Raw genomic sequence first — 16,810 nt, 5'->3', positions numbered from 1 at the left:
TATGCTGGCTTCTGCTACCAAATTGTGAGCCAGCACAAGAGATCACAGAGGGGGTTAACATAATTGTTTACAATTATTTCCTATATATACAGCAAAATGGTCATGATTTGTATAGAAGACAAAAGCAAGGAGGGACATTACAAAAATAACTTAAAAAAAAAAGTAATGAGAAACCAGGGTGAAATCTATTCTTAGAGGTACATTGTTTCTTGATGAAAAAGCTGGCAACAAAGTTTTTTCCTGAGACATATCAAGGAAATGGGTGTTTTTAGGTACTGTCAATAACTTGAAATCAAGTTTTGTAGCTTGTGGAAGTGTAGATTAAAAATATAACCACAAGGAAAGTTGCTTGTCCATTTCTGTTACATTTTTTTGATGTTCCTTTAAGGAGACCACGGGGAATGGTGGTGGAGCCATGTGGAAGGATAACACTTTCTCGCACTGGAAGCTGTAGGTCTGCAGGGGATGGCAAGCTGGGGAATCCAAAGAAAGGAGCAAGCAGCAGTTAGCCACGTCTTAAAGGTGGTAGGAAAACTGCTCAGGGAACAAAGGAAAAGTTTGCTGTATCTCATACACTCACTGACTTGGGTAAAAATAGAACCAGAAGCAAAGGCTTGCCTGCAAGGGGATGGTTCTTGTGGGATAATTGCATACAAACTTTCTTACTTCTAACTCACCATATGATGAGTTTTCCATATTGAAATACATTAAATTGCTAATTTTCATTTAAATTAATTTTGGCCTTTGTGAGTTGAAAATTCTTCAGTCTTTTGGGGAGAAATTATTATTGTAGAAGATGTAGGCCATCAAGAGGCCTCCTCCCAGTAACCTTCGATGCAGTTCTGCTGCTTTTATTCCCACTGAAGAATACTGATCTGTAACCTTGCTGGCACTGGAATCATCATTTCTCATGAGCTGTGTTTTAAGTACCTTCAGTCAGAGATACGGCCTCTTGCCACTGCAAGAGAAATTGAATCCCAGATACAGAGCTTTCTTATGTACTTTATTTAAAATTTAACTGCTTTTCATTAGAGATGCATTAGAAACTAGGGACAATGTATTTCAACATTAGGCTTGCAGATCTTTGGAGACAGACACACAATGTGACTACAAAAAAAATAAAACAGAAAGAAAGAAAAGCCTGTCTGTAGTGTGTTCTTCCTAGTTAGAGCTAGGAAATGTGGAGCTACCCTAGAAATGTAGGGATTTGTGAATCAAACTAAAGAATACTGGCTTAAGAGATTTACTCCAGTAACCAGTATTTAGAAATTGGTGATAGACATAAAAATTAGGAGGTGGGAATGGAAGGAATGAGCACAGTTAACAGAAGTACAAGCAATTATCTAAACTTATTGTATAATTTGCAACATAACTGTCATCATGAATACAAACCATAAAAACATGTTGTGATTGTCATGAAATATTTCATATACACAGACCATTTGCCAGAATAACTTTCTGTAAGCAGTTCTTCATGTGGGTTGCTAAATTTTGTTTATTTGCTGTAGAAGTAGACATTTAACTAATATTTGAAATATTAAATCACTGAACAAAGTCAGTGTCTGTTGTCTGGCCACAAATTACTTGGAAACAACACGTGGCCCAAAGCAGCTGCTGGCAAGATGCAAGCTTTTCTTTAGTAGTCTAATAAGATGTTTTGATCTAAAAATAATACAGCTCCAGCTCTAAAGACTTTATTTTTGCTTGTTATGTACTTTAGTTTCTCTTTTACCTTAAGAATATGCATTTGGAGACAAGCACAAGCAGTTTTATCAACAATGCTAATTGTAGTCTCTCAAGAGTCTATTGTCCCATATTAAAAAGCTATTTTTGCTTCCTGAGTTTGGTCATTAGCAGAACACAAGTGTTTTGTTTTGTTTTGTTTTCCCCTCCAAAATAATCCAAACTAAAATGGCATGGTGGACCATTTGCCTGTGAACTAAATATAAAAGGAGGCTTAACATTTCTAAAAACTGTTACTTCACATTAAGTCTCTGCACTGCTGCCTAGGTGCTGAAGGGAACATCTTATCAAATATCCCAAACACCTATAGTTCTTGGTGAGCTACCTGAGAACTGCACAGGCTCATCTGTGGTGATTCATCCCATGCTGATAACAAAGCTCATCTCCTAAATTCAAAGACATGTTTGAGGATATTAGTCTAGCAATTAGAACTGAGATTACTGGAAACCATAGGCACAGCAATAAATCTTGGGTATTTTAGTCTTTTTCTACACACAGCTGATACCACCACATCTCAGAAGAACCTTAGTGTTACCAACCTGTTGCTGAGAAATGCAAGAAAGATGTACTCACTGAGCGGGGAGAAGAAGGGCTTCCTTCTGCTGATTCTACATCTTTCACTGTTTTCCTGTATGTTGCAGCATCTGTAAAATGAATGCGATCCTTGATACTCTCTAAATCCCACTAGTTTTAAAGACTTAGGAGGGGGACGTGGCCTATCATCAGCTGTACCTATTTGTGTTTTGGCATAAAGGTATAGCTCTAAATTCTGGGGAATATGAAAGGGTATTTTAAAAGAATTGTGACTCTACACACACCCTGAGCTGCAGAAATGATTATTTGTGTATAACCAGTAGTTGAATTTGGCCTCAAATTTGTCATTCTGTACAAAAGGCCCAAGTGTAGAGGGTCAGAAGCCCCTTTTCTCAACAGGAGAAAAGCAAAAGATTTATCCTGTATGCCTGTGAAGTTGGTTAGTAGCAGTTTCTATTGTGTTAGAATTTGTTCTCTATATTAAAATATTTAATGTTGCAGATTTTGCATGATATTAAAAATGATGAAAAATATGAATGATGTTGCTGAAGGAAAATGATATGCTGTACTGGAAGCCTTTTGTATGCAGACCCTTATTCAATGAGACAAAAAGGACACTTAATCCTGACTTAAATTTTTCTTAGGTTTCCTACTTAGAGAAGTCTAAGCCTATTTGGAACTGTCTTCACAAAAGTAGACCTAGTGATGTCTGAAATGGGAAGTAGAAACTTCTGGATCTAGATAAAATTCTACTGAAGCAGCAAGCTGGAAAATGCTGGCTACATGAATCTGCAGTCTGGCAGGTCTGAGCAAGACCCAGAAGTTTCAATGTTTGTTGGAGTGGAGTACAAGTTAGCTACTTTCTTCATTCTCAAACCCACTAGATGGAAATGAATAAATATTATAGCAAATAAACTATTAAATCCTGTGGCTGAGAAGGGCTAAACATACAATTTTACCCACCACAGTTCAGGTTTTGCTGCAGTTAGCTTTCATCGCTAGATGTTTCTTCCCTTTAACCTTTTCCTTCAGTTGAAGGGCATCTGGGGATGTAGACTTGAGAATGCTGAGTGATTGCAAGGGGAATAAATGCTTATAAGATTATGTTAAATTCCTACAGAAATCTTCCAGTTTATAGAGGACAGCTTGATCTGATCAATTTATTTATTGGAATGAAGTTCCAAAATATCACAGGATGAGATATTTTCAAAGGAAATGACAAGAAGCAGGAGTGTTGCAGTGAAGGAAAAACTGTGTTGCAGTGAAGGAAAAACTTCGGATCTGGTGTATAGTCATGTTGTAAATAAATTCATTTAAACAAGTGTTAAGGAAATAAATGAGGTATGACTGGGAGATGTGGTAGATGTACTAGACCTCACACTCACTGACATGAAAGATGATGAGATATGATAACCTCATTCTGTACCACAAACTTAGCAGGCAATATACTGCTAATAACAAACAAATAGCTATTTGACTGACTTAGAGTGAAGGAATCACCTTATTATCTTCTGGTAAGTCCCCACTGCACAAGTTTCTGTTGGAAAGGACTGTTTTCTAAAAAGTTCTCAAGCTGCAGATACACAACTTGATCTAACTTTTTGCCGTCCTTCCTTAATACCTTCCCCTCAAGTTGTGCTCTCTCCATCCCACTGCTTCTCCTTACAAAACCATGTATGATTACTTTTTATGATAGGACCCTATTCACATTAGGAAGTGAGACATGTTTTTACTGATGTAGAAGAGAAGCAACTCCAGAGTCTGCATCTTTAAAAAAACAGAGTTGTAGTAGATCAGAATAGATTGTTCTGGGTGGTGTTTTTACCCTGCTGGGCAGCTGAGCTCCACCACAACTGCTCTCTCACTCCTCCTCAAAGAAAAAGGGGAAGAAAATACAGTAGGAAAGACTTGAGGGTTAAGATAAGGACAGGGAGATCACTCACCAATTATTCTCATGGGCAAAACAGACTCAGCATAGGGAGATTAATGTAATTTATTGCCTATCATTAGTGGACTAGAACACTGAGACACTAAAAACAAACTAAAAAAACCACCTTCTTCCCCCCCTCCCTTCTCCATCAACCATCTTCTACCTCCTGCACCCAAGCACTCCTCTCTCCTAGCTCCTGTAGCACAGCAGTTCTTTCTCTTTCTTCAGTCTTCCCTCCCAGAGGCCCAACCAGTATTGCTCTCTGGCTTGGCTCCCTTTTCCCAGCAGTGGGTCCCTTTTTGGAGCAGCTGGAGCTGGCTCTGATCTGACATGGGGCAGCTGCTGGGCTCTGCTCAAAGAGGCCACCCCTGCAGCCCTCCACTACCAAAACCTTGCCACATAAACACAACACATTCTGTTATCAAAATATTTTATGTAGTTGGGATGATTTTTCTACTTTTTTTTTTTTGAAACTAACACAATTGGAATTATCTTCTGAAGTTTTCTTATGTTTCAGAACATGCTGGTTCAGTTTGTTTGCTTAAATGTGAAAAGCAAGAGTCAGCCACCAGTGCATAACTAACCAGTGCACTTAGGATTAAAAACAAACAAACAAATAATAATAAAAGTAAACTTTGGATTTTTCCTTCTTAGAACTCAGAAAGAAGGCTGATTTTAAAGCTTTCATAAACTCAGAAAGAAGGCTGATTTTAAAGCTTTCATAAAACACAGTATGACTCTTTTAATTTTTCACAAATCACGGCTAGGTACCTGTAAGAATGTGACTTGAGCAGAAGTAGCTTATTCTCCTAGTGTTTTGATTAGAGTGGTACCTGAAATGATTGAATTGCTCAGAATTTGGAAATTTATCACAAACTCCCTATCTCATGGTTTTCTTTTTGGTTGGTTCATCTTTTCTTTCATGGTTCATGGTTTCTTTCTTCTTTCCTTCCTTTCTTCCTTTCTTTTAATTGACTGAGTACAAGCAAGCTTTGCTTGCTGCTACTCACAACTAGAGAATCACTGATCCAAGTTAGTCAGCCAGAATATACCTTCGTGTGAGGAGATACAGTGACTTTTTGTTGTTGGACTTTTTTATGAAACTGAATTACTTTGATACTTTTGCTGCTTTAGTACCTCAGTCACAGTCCCAGAGTTGCCATTTCCCACTTTTATTCTCTTAGTGGGTTTTCTTCTTGCTTTCGGACCTATGTGCATTGAGAGTTCCTTTGTGAGAGGGCTACATTACTGAAGAGTATGTTTTACACTAAACTCTAATGACAATATTTTAAAAGTATTTTTCAAGAAAGGGCTGGAATTAAAACCCATGGTGCCCACTTTCTAGGAACAGTAGGTACCCATGTCTGACATTTCCACAGCTGATACTATAGAGAAATCTATACACTATACAAATTCTATACATGATGCTTTGTGCTTTCAACTTAGATTTTCCTGTGTAACATGATCTATTGGTATTCTGTGTTTTTCTTCCCTGCTGAGCTTTGGTAAAAAATTTAAACTTGAGGTGAACATTTCAGACTTGTACTTATCTGGCCCAAATGAATATAGCAAAATCCTGCTGTAATTTTTGACATATTCAAACTTGTCTTCAGGCAAATACTACAATGGCCAAAGCCAAAAATGTCCAAGTAGATCAATTCTGTATTTAGATTCACCCATAATGACTATATCACGGTTCAGTAGGGCTGTTGCAAAATCACTGTCATGGAGAAGCAAAGAGGAGTATTTGGACCATGTCCTTCCAGAATTTTTCCTGTCTCTACTGAGACAGGAAGAGAGAGAAGGGGGAGGAGGGAAGAAGGGGTTGTTCCTTAAGTGCTTTGTCTGAAAATATTATGCTTAAATTGTTTGTATTCAAGGAAGGAAGAGAGAGGACATAAATATCATCACATTTAAATAAAACTATTCCCTGAAGATACTTTGGTTTAATATAGTGGTATTATCAGTTCAATGGGCTATGATTTTTCATTTCATTCATCACTTACTTATACTATGAAAGGTTCTGAAATGCTTCATTTAATTGTACTAAAGAGATCAGTCAGAATTTTCTAGTTAAAGTTGTAGGAGGCTTTCATTTTGAAACACCATTATAACTTTCAAAATAATTCCTTTTAAGCTGATGTTTAGTGTCAACCCAAGTGTGACTCATGTAGTGAAGCTGGAGAAAATCACCTTAGCCATTTTTACATTATGGGAGTCTGATAAGCATTTTCTTTTTTTAAAAAATACAGTTTTCATCGGTCTGAAATCAAGCCCCCACACATTTAGTTGAAGATACCTGTTAGCTTACCTCAAGCAAAAAAATATTAAAAAATGGTTATGCAATTAAAGCACTAACCGAGGCTTGCAGTGACCCTGTCATAAGGGTCTATAGGCTCATTTGTGGTTCTGGGCAGGTCAATTAAACTGCATGTAGACTGAAGGCCTGGTATCAGGGCAATCCCTGATATTCAGGCTCCCCGATCACTCAGAACAGAGCTCTCTGTATCTCTCTTCCTGTGTGTTTAGGCCTTCTCCTGCAAAAAGCAATGTGTGTAGGATGCCTGCGTCTTGTGTCAGTATGGTGCTCAGGGAACAGCCAGAGCACCCAGCTGGATGCAGGAACTGGGGAGTTCTGTGTTTGTCATTTTTGTAGTGTTGAACTGGACATCCTGGACAACTTCCTCCCGAGAACAATTTAAAGGCCTGGTGTCCCATCCCAAATGTATGTCTCCACCACTAGTCCTGAGAAAGTTTCCAGGTTGCCCCAGCTGTATCCACACAGGCAGCATCACGTGTGCTGACCAGAGGCACTTCAGCACCTTTTCTGAAGGCCCTCCTAGAGCTTCCTAGGCTTTCCACTTTTTGTGTAGCACATACATTTTGGGACCCACTTGCTGCCATATGCAAAGGGGTCATCTGGTGTGTGTGTTTGTGTATGTATATTCCTGTGTATCTGTGGGAGGAGATTACATTAGACTGACATGTTGGCCAAAACACGTTGCAGACACTGTAGGCCTCAGACTGCTTCATTGCTCACCTAAGGGATGTTTGTATTGGTGTCTGACTGTCAGAGTACAAAACTGAGAGAAAACACATTGGTGTTTTTATTACAGTCTACTTGAATGTTTGCACAGAACAGGGTAGTCTGAAGGCTGAGGCACGTCTGGTGGTTGTCTCCTGGCACATCTCCTGTGGCCTGGCTGAAGCCAGCAGGCTAGCCTGGAATCACGAGTGCTTGTCTTTACCACAGGCAACACCAGTCAGAATATGAGGGGGAACGAGATGTGTGCTCTGTTACTACATTGTGAGCTGGAGAATCAAATCCTCTGAAGTCAGTAAGGGGGAGGAGGGGAATTATGTTAGAAGTAGGATAAACTCTGGCAAGAACCTGAAATCTTCATTGGCTTTGATGAAGGTCCTGGGCCTGAGGGATGGGAGAAGTAAGATGGGGATAACCCAGAAAAGGAAAATATTGGTTTGGTATCTTTTTCAGTTTCTAATCTGTAGATTTTGTTCTTTTCCATTCCTCTATTTTCTTTTGCTCAGGAACTGCCTGTTTAACAGAATACACATTACATCTCAGCTGATACTTCAAGAAACCACATCTTTGCTTAAAGTAATTCTCCCCCACAGCAAGGGCAAAGCAGCAAATAAAACTTTTCCTAACAGCAGCTATTCCCAATATCAGCTGTCTGGAGTGTTTCTGCCTATCAGCTGGGCAACTTGGGTTATCCTGATGACATCCAGCTATCATGTTTTTCCTATATTAGTTAGCCCATAGGATTAAATTAAGTTCAGGAACTTGAAGCTTGCTTTCAGTTATATAAATGGCTCAGGCCAATGAGCAGATAGATTATGTAAAGATTTAGATCCTCTAATCATATAGGCATTCAGCAAAAGATCATGGCTAATGCCCATCTTCTGACAGACTGTGTCTAATTGCAAGAACACAGTGAAGTTTATTGCGCAGGATATAGAAATGGTTGGGTATAAGGATCAGGGTATGAAATTAACTTCTCAGAAACTAAAGGCCATCATAAAGATAACTTCTAGTCCTAAAACATTCCTCCCCAATTTCTTTATTGCAATAAAAAAAAGAATAGAGCCACATCGTTTCTCTGCCAGTATCTTACCAGTAACCAGTGGTCTGGTCCTTCATCCCATCCATTCACTTGCTGATTCAGATTCTCTAAACTGATAAGAGAACAAACACAAATAAATCCCAGCCCATCTCTGGCTTTTCCCCCTTCTTGAGCCCCATGTAACACCATTAAGAAACATTTCAAGTCAAACCTCATCCCTCCTCAGCAGCTTTTGAATCATATGCATTCATGCTCAAGATCTCTTCTGCTACTCCTCAAGCTGACTGACAGAGCTGCCCTCTCCAGTCACAGCAAATCAGTTACTTGTCATCCTCAGACCCATTTTACCTTTTCAGATTTAACTAGTTCTTTTCTACCTTTTTCATAAGGCTATATGAGATACAATCCCTTTCCCCAGCTTTATTCCAGCCTGAACTTCTATTTTGCTGTACACCCAATCTGACGTGAACATTGCAACACAACCAGACAGGAAAAAATGAGAGTGTATTTTCCCTTTAATTCTTTCCTAGAACAAAGCTTTCCCTGGTCTAGTCTTCTCAGATAGTATGTTGTAAATTTTACTTTACTGTGTATTTTGATTATATAATTTTTCACTCTTGGTAAGGAATTAAAAATTAAGAAGAGCCTTTTGACTCCCTTTTCACTTCTTCTTCCACTATTACTTGCTTGTTACTGGAGGTAAATATTGAATGTTAAAAAATAAAATAAAATTAAAAGGGAACTCTGGCAGGGGAGAAAGGGCAGAAGTGGGCAAAGTGTCCCCCATGACACAGTTATGCTGTTTCTTCTAGAAAAGCATGAAAATATTTATTTTCCCTCAACTTTGCAAATAGTTGAACAGTATATGGAAAAATGGATTCTACCCATGTGTGACTTGACCATATTTAGAGAACTTTTAAAGTGTTACAGATTATCTATCGAGGAGTGGGGTGGGAAGTGCTTTTGAGCTATATAATTATAATTAACCCTATTGCAATTACTAAGCAAACCGCATATATATGCAGAAGAACAGAGATGAAGAAACCCACAAAGATAGAATGTAGACACTTTGTAAACATTTAAAAATAGGAAATCTTCCATTACACTGTGCAACTTCATTCAAAGTATTTCTTTTCCAATCCTCTTCAGTTTTTAAATACATTTAGATTCTAGGAGGCTAGTGAGGGATGAAACCCGTTTCCCTTCTTATCTCTCCTATCTTTACATCATCGGTGAAGATACAAGAAAGGAAAATACACACATACCATGTTAAACAAGAATATTTGCTGAAAACAGGTGATCCCTTAAGGTTTACTCTATAATACATTTATTTGTGTAATTGTATAATACTGGCCAGGAAATATGTGTTATCTAATATTTAGGATGCATTGCAAAAAAAATATATATGTAAAAAAAAATCAGCAACAGTTTTTTGGGGCCTTTTCTTTCATCCAGCATATCATTTGCAGAGTAAAACCAAAGGCTACCAAACTGTTTTGCCATGTAGCTAAGAACAAGGCAGTAGCTGGTGACAAATACTTCGACAATCATGCAGTGGGAAAATGAGAGGCAAAAGGTTAGAACAGCTAAAAGAAATTTTCTGAGGTCTGAAGTGAAAGAGGAATATGGTTATAGAAATTATGACTAAGATGAGAAAGACTGAATGGAAAGACATTGCAAATATCTTTCTGGAAATACGGCTGTTACAAATTGGTTAGAATGACAGCAGACTTCTGTGGAACAGAAGTCTGAGATGAGTAGGCAAAAATTAAGAAGGAAATATACAGAACTAAGAAAGGAATATAAATAAAGCAGAGCAAGAAAGTGAAATAAAAATAGAATCAGTGGAATAAAAGAATGAATTAAAATAAATATTAAAATGTCTGATACAGGGGGAAGGGAGTCCATGAAGGTACAGGAAAACTGAGAGAAAGGTAAGAGAGGAGAACATAATCTTCTACTAGGGAAATTCTATTCCTTTAGAATGAAGAGTTTTGATTGACTCAATCTTTTTCCACTGCCAGAAAACATATGCTTCTTGAGTCCCATCAAGAATAAGCAATAATTTTTGAGGAAAAGAAAGATCATCAGAACATTTACTATGAACAATAAAAGCACAATACTGTATTTAACATATACCCACTCCAACAGTAGGGATGTCTTTCTTTTGTAACGATAAGTTATTTATAGGAAATATATTTAATTGAAAGCAAAAGGAGAAATAATAGAACATGTTAACCTTGCTGAAAGCATAGCAACTATTTCATTACAATTATTCCAAACATCACAATTCAAGTATCACTATTTCAATAGTATCAATAATGTTGAACTTGAAACATGAAGAGTAGCTTCTAACATAATAGATACCACTACATACATTTAAGGTCTTTCATGTTACAGCATTCAACGTTGACTACAAAGGAGAAATTAGGACCTCAACCATTTATAGCAAATGCAATTAAGTGGAATCTGGAGACTGTGCTGAGGCTTTTTATAGACTATGTGCTAATTCACTGCATAAAAAAGATGCAATGTTTAGCCAGATGGAGCACAGAAGAAGTTGAACAAAGTCTTTTTTTTGCCCTCACTAATGGTTTGATTTTCTTAGTTCTGTTGTCTCACTCTGAAACTGCACGATACTTAATGTCTACATTTTAAAGTGATCTAATACATACTCTGAAAGCTGTCATGTATGCAATGGAATCAGTAACTTCTGTGAAGAAGAGTACTTCTGTTACTATATATTTCTGAAATATATTCCTCTTCTGTAACAATAAACTGGCAGTTATCGTGAAGTGATTATGAGGCCAGCTTCTATTGCAGAAAGGCAGGTATCAAGGCCATCATATAATAATTAACAAGGTCACTTTTCATATCATAACATAAACCATAACATAAAGTGCATAGTCATGCACTTTAATTCCTATGTGTCACCACTTAAGTCTTTTTGTGTTTTTGCCCCTTTGCTTCCATCTCAATTACTTAAATATGTGATAAGAATAATATTTCTCTGATCAGTTTGTATAGCTTATTTGTTTAAATGCAGTTCTGTGGGACAAAGCATTTCCTATTCAGTGGGTACACAGTAGTTCTGAAAAGAAGACAAATTCTGTTAGGATGGTCAGTGTAACCATAATAAAAATAATAGATTTGGCCACTGTTTCAGTATGCTATTTTTATATTTATTTTGTCTTTTAATATATCAAAATATAAGCAAAAAAAATAATTCTAGATAGATTGGTATAGGGATGGTTCTGAACGCTTGATAGCTTTTAGGAATGCCATTTTTCTTCTATTCTTGCTAAGTATCTCTTAATGTTGCACTGAATTGAACAGAAAAATTGTGGAAGATCATGAGAGAACCACAGCCACTGAAGGAAGAGCAGAAGATTTGCATCATTCTTCAGAATAAGTTATTATGGCAGGCAAATCATTAGACAGGACTGTATAGCTGTGGGTTGGCAAAGAAGCAAATACAGAGAACTATGTATTGAAGCTAAAAAGCTTCAATACATAGAACAGAAAACCCTAGCTTAAGCTCAACTCCAACTCAAATAGTAAAGTGATAATAGAACAGTATCAGATTCCTGATAGAAATAGCTGTAATACACATCTGTATAATTTTCACTATAGCTTTTCCAGTTCTGTTCCATGGTAATCTGATCTGCTTCATGAAAGCAATGTCAGACCGTGGCAGATGCTAAACTGATTCAGGAATAACCAAGTGATAGATAAGGTCAGCGATAAAGAGTAACCAGACAGATAAAGTCTTAGAAACAAACGTGAACTAATTAAAATCAAATTCTATCTACTTATAAAGCACATGGAGACGAGAGACAAAGGAATTATACGCGTGTGCTTCAAAAAAAAGCATAAGCAATCCCCATGTCATGGTTCATTCAATTTACTATTGGGTTGTGCAGGAGGCTTTCAAACAGTTTTAATGCTCTTAGCTGTTTATTTTTCTGTAACTCTGACTATCGTCACAGACAAATAACAGAGGTAAATTGGACCATCCTAATACTATTTTCTTTCTGTTGTTGAAGTTGATGTAGCTGTTAAGTTTCAGTTTGTCTCAGTTTGCTTTATTCATAATTTAGAAGGTGGGGGGAATAGACCTATCTCAAAATTTCCAGTCTAGCTATGAACAAATTTCCATTTTACAGCCTAAATATAACAGATATTTAGCTTTCTCAGGTGGAAACAAAAAAAAAAAAAAAAAAAAAAAAAAAAAAAAAGAATTTTCTGCTGGAAAAAAAAAAAACACCAAAAAAAAAAAGTCATGCTTGGTTAACCTGAAATGCTACCATGCCTGGCACTGCTGCTTTTTTATTTTTGGAGAAAGAATTTGTATCTTCTTCTGTGTCTATGGAATTGCTTCAGTCACAAATGGAGAGTTACTCACAAGCAGATGATGAGAAATATCTTCATGGAAATTTTTTTGATGAGGAGGAGATGCCTATGTGAACTCACTTCACAGTAGTGGAGAAAAAGCAAACTATTTTTTACAGTTTTCTAGGTTAGAGAATAAAGTAAACTTATTTACAATAAAAGAAATTGTATTGAGCCTGTAGGGTGTTGTTGGGTTTTTTTTGCCTTTTTTTTTTCCAATATCTAGTAACATCAAGTGGCACACAGTAGCAGTCCAGTTCTTGTCCTGATAATCATTGTGCCAGCAGTAGAATATGACAGCCATCACAACAAGCAAATAGCTAAGCAAAGCACGGATGGGAAGAAGGAATACAAAGAGTCACAGTAAGATAAAATGATGTGCCAGCGATGGGAACCAGGGTCTGTGGATTCCTGTTCTGTGATACACTGCCTACCCTCCATGCAAGCTACAGCCCAACGCCTTCTGTAGTATTTAGCATACTGAGCACACTCATAACAAATGCCTGTGTGATCTGCAGTTCAAGTGACAATGCAGACTGTGTTAGCCCTGTGGGACAAAAACGTTTCTAATAGATCATTGTAATACATCAACATCAAAAAGACAGAAAACAAAACAAAACCAAACAGAAAACCTTGAATGCTCTCCTATACAGTTGTACTGGTTTTATTATTGTCTGTAACAATTTAGAGGTACTGGAAAAGAACACTAGGTCAGGGGGAGCCGGATCTTTATTAAGGGAAAGGGAAAAAAAAAAAAAAAAAAAAAAAAGATTTATTCGTTGATTTATTCATTTAACTTTTGCATTGTTGCTATTGTAAATGTGGCAAATGGTGGCTGTTCACAATAGTCGATGATAGCACTCCAAGGAGAAGGAAACTCTTCACACCTATGTATGAGCAGAAAGGGGATGGCAAGTGATTATTCCTCCCCAGGACTGGGCACCCCTCATGCCTCACACCTGAACAAGACTGCAGCACAGGAAGCAGTTTCTATTCCTCCAATAGGAAAGAGAAGAAATCAAAAGAAATTAGTCCAGAATTGGGGATGTGCTCATAGGTTTACACATTATTTTAAAAACAAATTTACTCTGCTCCTCACTATTTCCCTCTGTTTGGTCTACATTCTCTGTTCTTACTTTGAGCTATTTGAGCAAGGGATTGTCTTCCAGATTTCAGTGATGTAGTACAAGAAAATTTCCCATCATCTTTCTGTTGTTGTATGCTCTAGATGCTAGTATCTAGGCTCTCTGTGCTCTTTTCCCTCCATTCACTCTTTCATTCACACCTTTCTGGAGAGGCAGCAGGGCTGTGACCAGACCATGTGTTGTGCTTATAACAGTGATCCCATAGTGGTTTGGGGCAGGATCCTGCACTTGGGTGTGCTGCACACAGCATCAGACAATGCAGAGTGAGAAGTAAAGGCCAGGTGCCTGCAATAGGGAGCTTTTGGGGAATAACCTAGATTTAGTCCCCACTGTGCTGGGTGTAATACGAATAGGTGGTAAAGAAGCCCTGTCTGGCATAGCTGTGTATTCAGGAAAGTCCACAGAGGAAGAATAGCAAATTGCATTGCCCTTTTCTTACCACTGAGAACTGAGGCATGAATTCTTTCCTGCCAAGATCAAAACAAACATCTATGGCATGGAAAAGGAACAAATCTCAGAATAGCAAGTCCAAGACAGTTCTTTCAGACATGTGGATGTCTGAGATACATGAAATAGGCTTTTTGGGGAATTTGACTTCAATCTTTCCCAGCATTAATGCCTCAAGATGTTACGTATTTTTGGAATGATACAGTAAATTCAGCTGATTTACCTCTAGTCATTTTGGAAGGTAGTAATTAAAGATTAAACATTACAAAGTATATTTTTGCAATGAATTTGACACATTTTTGAAACTCATGAATATATTAAGTCTTGGACACTCTCTAGTGTATTAGACACCAACAATGATTTACATTATTTTGAAGTTGCAAGTAAGTTTTCAAGGGTAATAGATTTCATATAGAGATAAAAAGATAAAGTTCCTTCATTTATGCCTGCTGACTTTTTTCCCGTCATACTACATTTACCAAAATGAATAAGGCAGAAAGGATACTGGTATATTTTTATGTTAATTAATGTATTTTAATTTCAAATAGCATTTTTGAAGCTCAGATAGCTTCCCCAAAAAAGTGGTGCCAGGGCAAAACCAATAAATTTTAAGTCTTTTCAGTATACTTTTGCTTTCATTAATTCTTTTTGTTATATTCTGATACCTCACTAGGCATTCAGCGTATGTAGCCCACAGATCTGATTTTCACAGAAATCTAATTTAACTATTCTGGCTACATAATGAAGCTCACCTCGTAATCATGTTATTTTTAATGAGAAATTGAGTAATAGTTTTTCAACTTTTTTTTTTATTATTTTTTTTTATTTTTTAAGCAATACACTGTAAGTGATATGGAAGCTTTCTGCACAAACGGTGCATTTAGCTCTTTTGTAGCTAAGTCACGCTATGCTCAGACAAATTTTAAGGGTGTGTCACTGCTGTCCCAGAAGGAATGGGTTGGTTTGAGCAACTTTCCTCTTTCTTCAATTTGGAAAAGTCTCCCTCCTTAGCAGTGCAACCAGTTTTGGCTACTATTGTGTAAAATAGAAATCTCTGTGACATCTATAGTATGCCCAAGGCCCTTGTCACTGGGGTAATGGTTATGTTCTAAAGATGATGATGAGGTGGACAAGAAACAACCTTTTCTAATACTGTGATCCATGTTCATACATCCTAGTGCCTTAATTCCAGCCAATTTTAATACTCCTAGCTCACAGCACCACCAGGCACAACTTCTTTGGCACAATAGAGGACTGCTGTCTTTCGCTTGTGTTTGCTTTCAAGAATAGGACAAAATAAACCAGTTTGTCCTTTGTATAAAACTTGCCATATCAGTAATATAAATGTCAGTGACGTTGTTGACAGTGGTTGTTGGTACTCATCAGAACAGAAACCTACTACATCATGAAATGATGCATCCTTTTATTTCCAATACTGTAGCATACCTGGGTTCTTGTTGAAAGCAGCAGCACTGGCCATAATTTACTGCATTGCAGTAAAATCAACATTGCAGCATTCTGCAGAGCTGGGAAAATACTTGTATTTTGATTTGCTGGGTGAATAGGGAAAGGAAAAAAATCTCAGATAAAAATGAATATACTCATATTATCATATTTCTTGTTTATAACCTTCCAAAACCTTCACTGTATAATTGAATGCTGGTACCTCTTGAAACCCAAGCCATGTTCTGAAAGCTGATGTGAAACCATGTCTTTTATAAGTAGGTAGCGATGTGAATCACGTTGCTTTTTCTCAAAATTCTTCCTTTGGGGGGGAGGGGGGGGGAGTGAGGGAGGGAACAAAAGAACCATTTGAGAAGTTAACAGGAAGTTAAGTTCCAGCTGAGCAAAAACCAAATTTTAAGTATAAATATTAGGTGGAAACAAACAAACAACAACTACAACAACAAAAGCCACCAAACGTCCAATGCCATCTAAGAGAAGCTCCCATCATTAGAGAGAAGATAAGGAGATCTTCTGTAGTTGAGAGCAAACAAGCTTAGGATCTTGCTGTTCAGCTATATGAGGCAATAGTGATAAATGTTTTACTAGGAAGAAACAAACAAACAAAAAGAAAAAAGCGGTATAATCTCTCATAGCTTTGGAAATGTGGAAGTTGTCAGCAGACTTCATTTTTTCTATGAAAACTTGATACGTTGTAAACATGTTTCTTGTCTGTTTATGATTATTTACCATTCTAAACTTAGCTTCTGGTAAAACTGTTTTTTTTTATCACAGGTCTTCCTGAACTGACACCGTGATAGATTGTTATTTTGTTTGGTAGGAGTTAGGATATCGAATAAATGTCATTTCTAATTAAATGACATTAAAAAGAATTATTGTAGTATTGAAATAATCTACTCTTGACATAAGTTTACAGTTTGTAGTGCCTGTCTGAAATGTGAAACTAAGAAAGACAACTCATCATCTCAGGTTAGTGGCAGGGATCTTCAAAAGTGATGAACGTGTAAGAGGAATGAAGATGAATGCATGCTTCTTTGAACTTAAACATCCACTGAAAAAATATACTATAT

At 37.2% G+C, this 16,810-nt stretch overlaps 1 protein-coding gene across 1 annotated transcript in view; it reads left to right on the top strand.

Moving 5' to 3' along the window:
* HTR7 (5-hydroxytryptamine receptor 7) overlaps positions 1–16,810 on the top strand; it is a 37,751-nt gene that overhangs the window by 9,944 nt on the left and 10,997 nt on the right. The gene's annotated exons all lie outside the window — the stretch shown is intronic.

The sequence above is a fragment of the Anas platyrhynchos genome, chromosome 6 (genome assembly GCF_047663525.1).
Source record: "Anas platyrhynchos isolate ZD024472 breed Pekin duck chromosome 6, IASCAAS_PekinDuck_T2T, whole genome shotgun sequence".
Taxonomy (NCBI): domain Eukaryota; kingdom Metazoa; phylum Chordata; class Aves; order Anseriformes; family Anatidae; genus Anas; species Anas platyrhynchos.
This window is presented reverse-complemented; position numbering and strand designations above follow the sequence as displayed.